Source organism: Phacochoerus africanus, chromosome 8 (genome assembly GCF_016906955.1).
Source record: "Phacochoerus africanus isolate WHEZ1 chromosome 8, ROS_Pafr_v1, whole genome shotgun sequence".
In the NCBI taxonomy this organism is placed as follows: domain Eukaryota; kingdom Metazoa; phylum Chordata; class Mammalia; order Artiodactyla; family Suidae; genus Phacochoerus; species Phacochoerus africanus.
The window spans coordinates 10,672,960-10,683,816 of NC_062551.1; the positions used below are offsets into that span (position 1 = coordinate 10,672,960).

At 45.7% G+C, this 10,857-nt stretch overlaps 1 long non-coding RNA gene across 8 annotated transcripts in view; it reads left to right on the forward strand.

Annotated features, from left to right (window-relative positions):
- The window catches only part of LOC125134513 (uncharacterized), a 74,413-nt gene extending 65,698 nt beyond the window's left edge, over positions 1-8,715 (forward strand). For 5 of the 8 annotated variants that reach the window (XR_007136664.1, XR_007136661.1, XR_007136659.1 and 2 more), the window contains 3 exons: positions 2,131-2,216; positions 4,605-4,690; positions 5,443-5,814. This is a non-coding gene — a long non-coding RNA (uncharacterized LOC125134513). Of the gene's footprint in view, positions 1-2,130; positions 2,217-2,646; positions 2,775-4,604; positions 4,691-5,442; positions 5,815-8,566 lie in introns of those variants that run through there. The other 3 variants (XR_007136660.1, XR_007136663.1, XR_007136666.1) reach the window with 2 other exon arrangements.
- Positions 8,716-10,857: the final 2,142 nt, after the last annotated feature.

Consider the following 10,857-nt stretch of genomic DNA (forward strand, 5'->3'; position numbering starts at 1 on the left):
CTTTAGGCACAACATCACACTGGATTTCCTAAAGGATAGCTTGGGTGAGAACTCACTCTAGTAGTGTTTAAAAAGTGAAAGTTTAGGGAAGTCTAGGGCATCTGATTCATCTTAACTCCTTTTCCCCAGAGCTCAGCTGCCTGGTGTGGAGGTAAAACCTGCAGGCGCTGGTGCGATTCAGCTCCCTGCTCAATTGAGCTAGCTCAGGACCAGTCAGTTGTAGGTTTTTTTTTTTTTTTTTAAACAAAGATAAAGCTGATGGTTGTATTTCAAACGTTTTATCTCTTTATTCTATCTTATTACTGTTGATACTGATATTGACAGCCTGGGGATAAATATCCTTGGATACTTTTTTACAACCTTTCACTGTTTTGCAGAATCAAAATAATACCATAGGAGTTCCTGTTGTGACACAGTGGGTTCCAGTGTCTCTGAAGCACTGGGATGCAGGTTCACTCCCAGGCGCAGCACAGTGGGTTAAAAGATCCAGCATTGTTGCTGCTGTGGCATAAGCTACAGCTGCTGCTTGGGTCTGACCCCTTGCCTGGGGACTCTATGTGCCGTGGTGTGGCCAAAAAAAAAAAAAAAAATAGAGGTCTGTGGCTGCAAGTAATGGAAAATGTCTCCCGGTAGCTTACATGCAAAAGGAAGTTATTTCAAGGCTACTGGTTAGCTCATCAGATTGAAGGAAGAATTGAAAATCAATCAGGCACAGTATCAAGACAGCTCTAAGAATCCAGGAGCAAGAGCAATTGGCCCTTCTTTGGGAGATTGATAGACACACAGCTTAGATCCCACCTTCATTCCCCTGGAGAGTCATTTCTCTTGAGATTCCTGTTCTGGGAATGGGAGTTGACATATTCTGAGTGTCCAGTGGGGAGGGGAGGCATGTAGGGCACTGTGATTTGCACAACCAAAGGCAGTTTAGCAAGGGAAAACCACAGCACTGTTACTTAAAGAACACTGGAAGTATTCTGGGCAGGCAAAACCTGTCTCTGCAAGTCACATCACACTGGCAGGTAATGATTTTACCTGGAGTGGAGCTTTCCCAGTAAATCAGTTGCTAATGATGAGTGAAGTATAACAGGAGCTAATTATCTGACTGGTACCTCACTCCTATCAGAGCTTAGCAATGGCAGGCCAATAGCATAGATGAGTTTACAAAAAGAGGAAAAAAGAGGAAAGAGCAAGGAAGAGGAGGAGGGAAGAAGAAAAAGTGGCTGAGATGACAGCCGCCATAACCCAGCGAGGACCAGGACAGTGGCATAAATGCCTTCAGCCCTTGCATCTTCCCTTTGTGCAACACCCTTGATGGAGTTCTCATGCCTCATGGAGGCTGGAAGAGCAGGCAGAGAGAGCCTGTCCCCAGGAAGAAAATCTTTCCTCTAGATCAGCACTGTCAGTAGACATATGGTGCTGGCCACGAAGTCATTTAAAATTTTCTTGTCAGGTACGTGGAAAGTAAAGTGTGACAGGTGAAATTAATTTTAATAATAGCTCTTATTTGATTTCTTCTATCCAAAATATTATGAGGTCAACATATAATCCATGCACAAATACGAATGAGATACATGAGCTTCCTTCAGGCTACAATTTTGAAATCTAGGGTGTATTTAATTTAAATTTTTTTTTTTTTAAAACTGTACCCATGGCATATGGAAGTTCCCAGGCCAGGGATTGAATCTGAGCTGCAGCAACACCAGATCCTTTGTGCTGAGCTGGGGATCAAACCCGCACCTCGTCAGCGACCTGAGCCACTGAGGTCAGATACTTCATCCACTGCACATGACAGGAACTCCTAGGGTATATTTTGTACTGAAGAAAACCTCAGTGCAGACTAGCCATTTTCAACAGCCACATGTTGTCAGTTTGGCTACCATACTGGACAACAGAGGCTTAGTAGAAGATTCTGGCGGTCTGGCTTTACTTTGAAACATCGAAGCCCTTGTTCAGTTATCGTCCAGTTGTACCATTGTATCTGAGGCGTGTGTGAAGGTGGAATATGCTGGTTTTCTTTCATTTTAAGAAAAAGGAAAGGCACACTTTATTTGCATTCCCTGTTTACTGAGCTGAGATTGTTTGCTTTTCTGATTCACAGTTGTCATTTTTTTTTCCCATGCCTGTGCCGAGGTGGTCAGCTGTGCTGTGAAATTTCCACAGTGGTTACTTGGAGACAAAAGAGAGGACCCCTATCCAGATGAGGAACATGAGGCCAGGTAAGAATCAAGAACTTGTCTGGGAGTTCCCGTCGTGGCGCAGTGGTTAACGAATCCGACTAGGAACCATGAGGTTGCGGGTTCGGTCCCTGCCCTTGCTCAGTGGGTTAAGGGTCCGGCGTTGCCGTGAGCTGTGGTGTAGGTTGCAGACGCGGCTCGGATCCACGTTGCTGTGGCTCTGGCGTAGGCCGGTGGCTACAGCTCCGATTTGACCCCTAGCCTGGGAACCTCCATATGCCTCGGGAGCGGCCCAAGAAATAGCAACAACAACAACAACAAAAAGACAAAAAAAAAAAAACTTGTCTGAAGATTGCAGGCTGGGGGTTGCAGAGCTGGAAAGGGAGCCTTGTTTGCCTGTCTGCAGTGAAGCCACGAGCTGTGTCTTACGTCAAACCTGTCTCATTTCTTTGCTCTTGACTTTGGTGTGTAGCTTACTGGTCCCAGGACCTCCAGGTGAGGATGGAGATGGTCAAGAGGGGAGCCGCCCTGCCCCGGGATGGTGAGAACTAGACTCGGAGTAAGAGGAAGCTGCCTCTACTTAGTCTGCTCTGTACAAAGGTGGTCACAGTCGCTTTCATACCAACCTTATAACCTAACACTAGATGTTTGTTGATGTGTAAAGCTTTATCCTCTTTTTTTTTTTTTTTTGATATGCTACACCTGTGGCATGTGGACGTTCCCAGGCTAGGGGTCGAATGGGAGCTGTACTTGCAGGTCTACGTCACAGCCACAGCCACAGCCACAGCCACAGCCACACGGGATCCGAGCTGCACCTGCAACCTAAGCCACAGCTCACTGCAGCGCCTGGTCCTTAACCCACTGGGCAAGGCCAGCACTTGAACCCGTATCCTCATGGGTACTTGTTGGGTCCTTAACCGGCTGAGTGACAATGGGAACTCTGCTTCATCCTCTTGATTATGGGGAAGCCATCTGCGGGGCTCAGGAAAGCTTGGAGAATGACTCTGTTCGTCTCCGTTAAGAGATCCCTGCCTACTCTTAGGCTGATGCGGATCACTTTTTCAAACAGTAACTTTTTTCTCAAAAAAAGTATGACAAGAGTATATGCTTTATGTTGAACATTTGGAGATAGAGTCTGCATCACCCACATAAATAAATCAATAAATTCACCTATTTTCCAAGCAGTTGGGGTGGAGGGGAGCAGAAAACTTTGTGTCTTGATGTATTCTCTCCGTTTTTTTTTTCAAAATTTATGAACCTAGCATACATACAGTTTATTGCTTCAATAACGTTGAGATTGTACTGTACCATTGATAACTTACTTATTTTTACCCTTTGCCTCACTGCTTCCCATGGTAGATTTCCGTTCCTGGTCATTCCCCTGGGTCCCCAGGATTGCCTCACACTGGTCCTTTTTCCCTGGCCTCGTGGTCCATTGGAGGCCAGCCCTGTGCCCTGGGTCTCCACGGAGGGAGGGAAGCCAGAGACCCGTGCTCGTGATGTCTTCTGGGCTCAGCCCGGCTGTGGGATGGGCCTGGAAAGGGAGGCAATTAGGGGACCACAGAATTGACCAGCCGCTCTGACTCCCACTGCGTTCCCTGAGGAGCCCCAGGACTGAGTCTCCCAGGAGGTTCGTCTCTGAGAATGTGCAGAAGTCTGTTTTCATACAGTTGCAAGTCTAGCTGGAAGCATATCTCTGTGAGTTTGGAAGAAGATATTGACCTCTCCAGGGCTCCAGAAGGGCTACTGGAAGGAAAGGGTTCAGGACGTGTAACTGACCATGTGCTCTAAGCCAGGTTTGCTGTGGACAGACCCAGTTACGTGAAAACTAGGACTCCGCCATCTGGCCAGTAGATGCCCAGACCCTTCCACCCCGAACACACACTCGCCCCAGCAGCCCCAAGAGGGACTTTGCAAACACACAGCGAGGCCTCACTTTCCTCTCTCTGGGGATGTGGCACCTGGTCGGGCCTTGGGAAGAGAAGCAGGTGGTCCAGGTGGAAGGTGTGGGGGCCGCAGGCAGTGGTGTCGATGCATACCTGCCCTCTTGAGCTCCTACCTACCAGGCGCCTTTGGTGGGAGCAGGGAGCTCGTGTCCACTGAAGGGAAGACCCTTCGTTTATTTCTCCAGAGAATCGGGAAACAATTGATGCTATTTCCCCACTAGCCAACACTGAGAAACAAGCGTTCCTTTTACCAGTTTTTAGCAGATGCATTAGTTGACCTGCTCTCCAAATTCATCCTGATGCGTTACACTGATGACGGCAACAGAGAAGCAAGAGGGAGTTTTCAGCCTGCTAATGTGTGAACAACAGCATCTCTGTTTTGTTTTTCTTTGCTTAAAAAGTAAAATATGCTGCCTGCCAACAGGGAAGATGACAAGGGTGTGGGCACAGGTAATTACATGAATTCTGCTCTCTGTTTGTCTAGGGGAATCAGCTCTGTTTCAAAGAAGACTTTGAAAAACGGCTTTTCCTAGTACTCTCCTCCCGTTGATCACCTCCTGATGGCTGACGGTGAGGTTTGCCAAAGTGCCTTTTCCCAGAAACGTTGTGCTCGCATCAGGATTCTCGCCAGCCGAGTGCCTACAGAGCTACTGAGTGTTCTTTCCATCAGTAAAAGAACAGCCGAGCCCACCTCCAGCCAGGCCTCTCTGGTTCTAGAAAGATCAAAACTTCTGCCATTTACATGCTGTGTGGTTCTGGGCAAACCTGCCAGATGGGGGTAATTCTCCCTCCTGCACTGGGCATGGGGTGGGTACAAGGGGATCCTGATTGTGATGAGACAGCTCCCGCCTTATCAAAGCTCACCTAAGTGTTGCCGTCTGTCTCTCCCCCTTAGGGAATAATAATAAGCCCCCCCCCCCCGCCCCCGGTTATTGAGCACGTGATGTTTGCCAGGACCTCCCCTGTAGGTTTTTGTTTAATCCTCAGAACGTGGGAACGGTCTGCTGTGGTCTGTGGTGAGCCTTCCAGGGTCCTTTTGCAGATGAGGCAAATGAGAGATTTAAGGCTTTGATTCTGGTCCTTTCGCTATAAATGAAAGAGTCAGGATTTGAAGGCAGATGCATGTAACTTCAGAATGGATCATCTCAGGCCCCAAGCTGGAGCTCTGCATCCCAGGGTGGTCTTAGCATCTAAAACACCCTGAACAAGCTTGTTCCAGGTGTGCATGCATGTGTGCATGTGTGTCTGTGTGTGCTTTACTACATGGGAGTAAAATATGAGCACACAGAAGGCACTCTGAATTACTCCTCTTTTTCCCCCAGGAGACCCTGCCTGTTTCCCATACGTGCGTACTCCAGAGCAGGTGGGAAGCAAGCGCCGCCCCAGCTTCCCTTCTGCCTGGCGGAGGACTCCCTTTTGGAGTCAGAAGATCCAGAGTGCCAGGTCTGGGCATCCTCTGTTCCTCGCAGGCATCTGACCCCTCATTCCCTTGCTGAACAAACTCAGAAGCTCACTGGAGAGGTTGTACCACCCCTACAGGCAGCACCCACTCCTGTGCCATCTTAGAGAGATGGCCAGCTAGCCCCAGGAGATGGTCCTTCTACCTTATTGATGCATGCTGCCTGTCAGTTGCCTTTTTCTCTGAACATACTTTATTTTTTATTTTGATTTTTTTATTTTGCTTTTTAGGGCCGCACTTGTGGTATAGGGAGTTTCCCAGGCTAGCTGTCAAATCAGAGCTACAGCTGCCGGCCTACCCCACAGCCACAGCAATGCAGGATCCAAGCCTCATCTGTGACCTACACCACAGCTCACAGCAACGCCAGATCCTTAACTCACTGAGTGAGGCCAGTGATTGAACCTGCAACCTCATGGTTCCTAGTCTGATTCTTTTCCACTGCGCCACATTGGGAACTCCTGAAAATATTCTCATTGTTATATTGATGCATGCTGTTTCCTCTGCCACAGCAAGGCTCTGTGAATCCTTTCCTTTGAACTGGTGAGTTACTTTCTGGCCAAGTCCCGTGCTGGAAGCTAGGGGTTCAGTAGCGGCCAAAATAGGGTAGGTGAGGAGTGGCTCTCTGGTCGGGAGAACAGATATCAAACCAAATACTCCATCTGAGTGTTCGCAAGAGACTTATGTGCACTTAGAAGAAATACAGAATGCTATGCAAGCACAAGATAAGGGCCTGGGATGGAGGCATTGAGGGTATTAGTTTCCTATTGCTGCTGTAACAAAATATGTTTGGTGGCTTAAAACAAATCTTGAGGTTCTGAAGGTCAGAAGTGTGAACTGGTTCTTACAGGGTTAAAATCAAGATGGTGGTAGGGCTGTGTTCCTCCTGGCAGCTCTAAGGGAGAATCTGTTTTCTTATCATTTCCATCTTCTAGAGGTTGCCTAAATTCCTTGGTTTGTAATTCCATCAGTCCATCCACCACTTTCAGAGTCTCATCCCCTTCTCGGACTCTCTTGCCTTCTCCTTGTCTTAATAAGCACCCTTGTGATTTCACCATCTAGATGATCCGGGATAATCTTCACACATCAAGATTGTTAATTTAACTGCATCTGTGCAGTCTCTTCTGCCCTGGGACAGTCTCAGGTTTCAGGAATTAGCATGCAGACCTCGGTGGGGAGGGCACGATTCTTCCTGCCGTCTGGCGTAAAAGACGCGTTGAGAAAAAAAAAAAAAATCAGAAAGAGAAAGCACTCAGAAGAATGCATGCAGGAGAATAGGAGAGAAGCAGGGACACACACCCAGAGAGAGTAACTTAAGAGAAAGGTCCAGAGGTGGCACGAGCTTTGCTGCCAGAACCTGACAGGGTCCCGGGTTGGTGTTGTGGGGAGAGTGAGAACATACGCGATCACAGCATCCAGCGGTGATCAACTCATGAAGGAGTCAGCTGTGTTCTGTGAAGACCAAGAAGGGAAGACCCAGGTGGAGAAGGGATGCATCCCCATCCGTGCTTTAAGGATGACTTTGGTGGTTCTCTAGGGGATCGGATCAAAGAGCCGAGAATGAATTCTGGGAGGCATGGCAGTGAGAGGGAAGAGATCCTGGTGGCTTGTCTAGGGGGTGGGGGTCAGATTCAGGAGGTGTTTACAAGGTGGGGTCCACTGAGATGGGTGGTAGACAGCATTGGGTGGTTGAAGGTGAGGTGTCAGGGTGAGGTGTCAGGGAGACCTCAAGGCTGCTGGCACGAACACCTGCATGAAGATGGGAAGCTTTGAAGGAGTGAAGGTGTGTGGTGAGTTCATGAACACAGTTTTGGACCTGGTGTGACATTCAAGTTGAGCTGTTGAGGAAGCCTACTGATACGGAATAAAAGTCAAGGCTGGACCTCTTTTAGAGACATTTACTCAAGCGGTATGACATGCTACCAGGAGGCATGATTGGGAAAAGTTTATCTGCACCCTCTTTTTTTCCATCAACTTTTGGGTCAAACCATGTATCTTCACAGGGCACCAGGTTCCTCACTTAAAGAACCGTTAGTAAAATCTCTGTCCTGGTAATAACTCCAGAGTGTTCTGGGAATCGAATTATAAAGTAAATATGAAGGTGCTTTGTAACTTTTAAATGTTCTATAAATGTTATTTTTGGTTTGTTTTTTAGAAAGGTTACTAATTAGGTTACCTAAGTTAGGAGGGGGCATATTACCATTATTGATTACAAAATAGTCTTAATCACATTTAATAGTATTTTTTCTACCTTCTCTCTCCGTGGAGTAAGTAATTCCACTTTTCATATCATTTTTGAAACTCCATATTCCAATTGTTTGATCATCTCAGTGAACAGGGATGATATTGGACAAAACTGCCAGGAGCGCTGGGGGGAGGAAGGGGGTCTTAGGATGCAGCAGGGGCCAGAGGCAATAGGAGATTATCGCGCAGGGGAGAGGAGGTTGGGAGAATGTTCTTTGTATTTTTGTTGACTGTGAGCATCTCTCAACTGCTTTACAAGATGGGTGTTCTTTTCCCATTTTACCGATTAGGAAGCAGAATTTTGAGGGCATTTATTGACCATCTCGAGGCTGGTGGGCAGTGCAGCCTTTAGCACCTGGAGTCCATGCCCTCCCTCCCTGCCCAGAGCCTCCTGTGAACAGGTAGAGGGAGATTTTGGTGCCTTTTTGTCCTGTGGAGGTGCTTATGGAGCTGACCTTTTCTGGTTGCAAAAAAGGAACGTGGGGAAAAAAAATGGAATCTGGGAGTTCCCTGGGGTCTCAGTGGGTTAAGGATCTAGCATTGTCACTGCTGTGGTGTGGGTTCGACCCCTGGCCTTGGGAACTTCTGTATGCCGGGCAAATAAAATAAATTTAAGAAAGAATCTGATGACTACTCACTGAGCTGTTTTTGACTTCTCTGTGAGCTCCCCATCCCAGAACAGAGCTTCTTAAAAATAGAAACTCTCCATGTTTTTGTTTTTTGCTGCTCCATGGCACCTGGGCCAGGGATCGATCCGAGCCACAACCGCGAACCAAACCATGGCTGCTGGACACTGGATCCTTAACCCACTGTGCCCCGCCAGGGATCAAACCCGCGTCCCAGCGCTCCCAAGATGCTGCCGATCCCATTGCGACACAGCAGGAGCTCCAAAAACTCTCCATGTTAACTAGATTTATTGAGGTGATCATTTTGCCATGTATACAAATATTGAATTATTATGTTGTACACCTGAAACGGATATAATGTTATATATGCCAATTATACTTCAATCATAAAAAGGGAAATGGAAGCGCTCTCTTTTATTGTTGTTTTTTAATATTCTGAAGCTTCTAGTAGGAATGTGATACAAATTTTTTTTTACAACTGAGCTAAATGATCCCGTTCAGTGTCATTTCTGTTGTAAAAAATAATTCAGAAATGCCAATGGCTCCCTCTGGCAGTATTTCAGGTGGAGAGAAAGTCTAGAAGAGTAATTAATGGTATGCATTCTGGAGGCTAAGGGGACACCCTCAAATCTGGCTTCCTACCCCAGAGACCCATAATTCTGGCTGAGGTTGGAGCTCTCCTCTGGAAGGTACCCCTGCGAAGTCTGCATCTGGCCCTGCTCTAATTCTTGCTTAGCACCGTCAGGCCCAAGTTCCTAGCCTGGCCAGGATGCAGGGTGGTGGTTCCTATTTTCTTTCTTTCCTCTGAAGAATAATTCAATGCAACAGAAAAAATTTTGCAGACACATGTATTTTTTTTTAAATAAGATGTATTTTTATTGAGGTATAATTGACATATTAAATTGTATTATATAATTAACAATTATATGAGGAAATTATGCTAATTGAAATTATAATTGACAATTATATTGTCAATTATATAGTTATATAATATAGTTATGTATTATATATTATTATATAATATTATATTATAATTAATTAGTTCTATATTATTTATATCTAATATAATATATAATTATATATTATATAATTATATATCATTATATAATATAATTATGTATTATATAATTGACAATTATATATGTACAATTGACATATTCAACTGTATTAGTTTAAGTGTATGAGAATTTTAATTTAGAATTTTTTTTTTCATTTAAAAATGGTGAAAAAGAAATTTCTTTTGATGGCCACCCTGGTGGCATATGGAAATTCCTGGGCGAAGGGTCTAATCAGAGTTGCATCTGTGGCCTCCGCCACAGTCACGGCAACACTAAGGATCTGACCCGCAGCTCATGGCAACACCAGATCCTTAACCCACTGCGTGAGGCCAGGGATAGAACTCGCATCCTCATGGAGACTATGTCGATTTCTTAACCCACTGAGCCACAGTGGGAATCCCTTACGTTTAATTTTTTCCATTTAAAAAAAAAGTTTTATGGAAGTATAGTTGACTTGCAACGTTGTGATAATTTTTACTGTACAGCAAAGTGATTCAGTTACACATAGACACACCTCCATTCTTTCTTCAGGTTCTTTTCCCGTAGAGATCATCACAGATTGTTAGGTAGTGTTGGCCCACCATTCCAGACACATGCATTTTCATCTGTAGTGGCGAAGTGCGGGCTCTACGCCGTCTGTAACAATTAGACTTCTTCCTTGTTCTCTTCAATCTTCAGTAATATCTTACACCTTGACATGCTTTCTGATGTGACACTTCCCTGGAGGGATGCAAGTTAAGACGTTGGTACTGACTTTGCATTTGAGAGGAAGTTGTTACCGCAGCACTTGCAGTTGAGGAAGAGAGAGGAAAATACGCCATCCTGGCATGATTTATTCCTAAAGCCCATTATCATAAAAATGCCCCTGATAATTCAAGTTCGTATTAAATTTCTGCCATTCAGGGAAAGGACAATTTGGGCAAATAAGTGCTCATTAAAATTTATTTAGAGGGAATATTTTCCATTAGGGTGTTTCATTATTTAAGAAGGAAATAGGAGCCCACGCAGTAATGCATAATGCTCACACCAACATGGCATTTCAGATAAATTACATTTGGATAAGGATGAACGTGTTTGGGTTTGGAAGGCTGATTGATTCTCACAAGTCCTGTAGTTGCAGAATTATAAGCCAGCTTGAAAGACATTGCTGAAAAACAAGGATGAGCCCAAGGAAATCCACCAACAAGCCAATAAAACATCCCAGGCTGGTCTCGTTTTGTTCCTTTGGAACTGAAGTTTAGAGTCTCCACATTGGTAGAGCAGGCCCGTGTGCATTTCGACAAGCCTGTGGTGGGGAAGAGGTTAGACGGGACCCACAGGGGTGAGGAGCAGTAAGGCACCCAGACGGTGGCT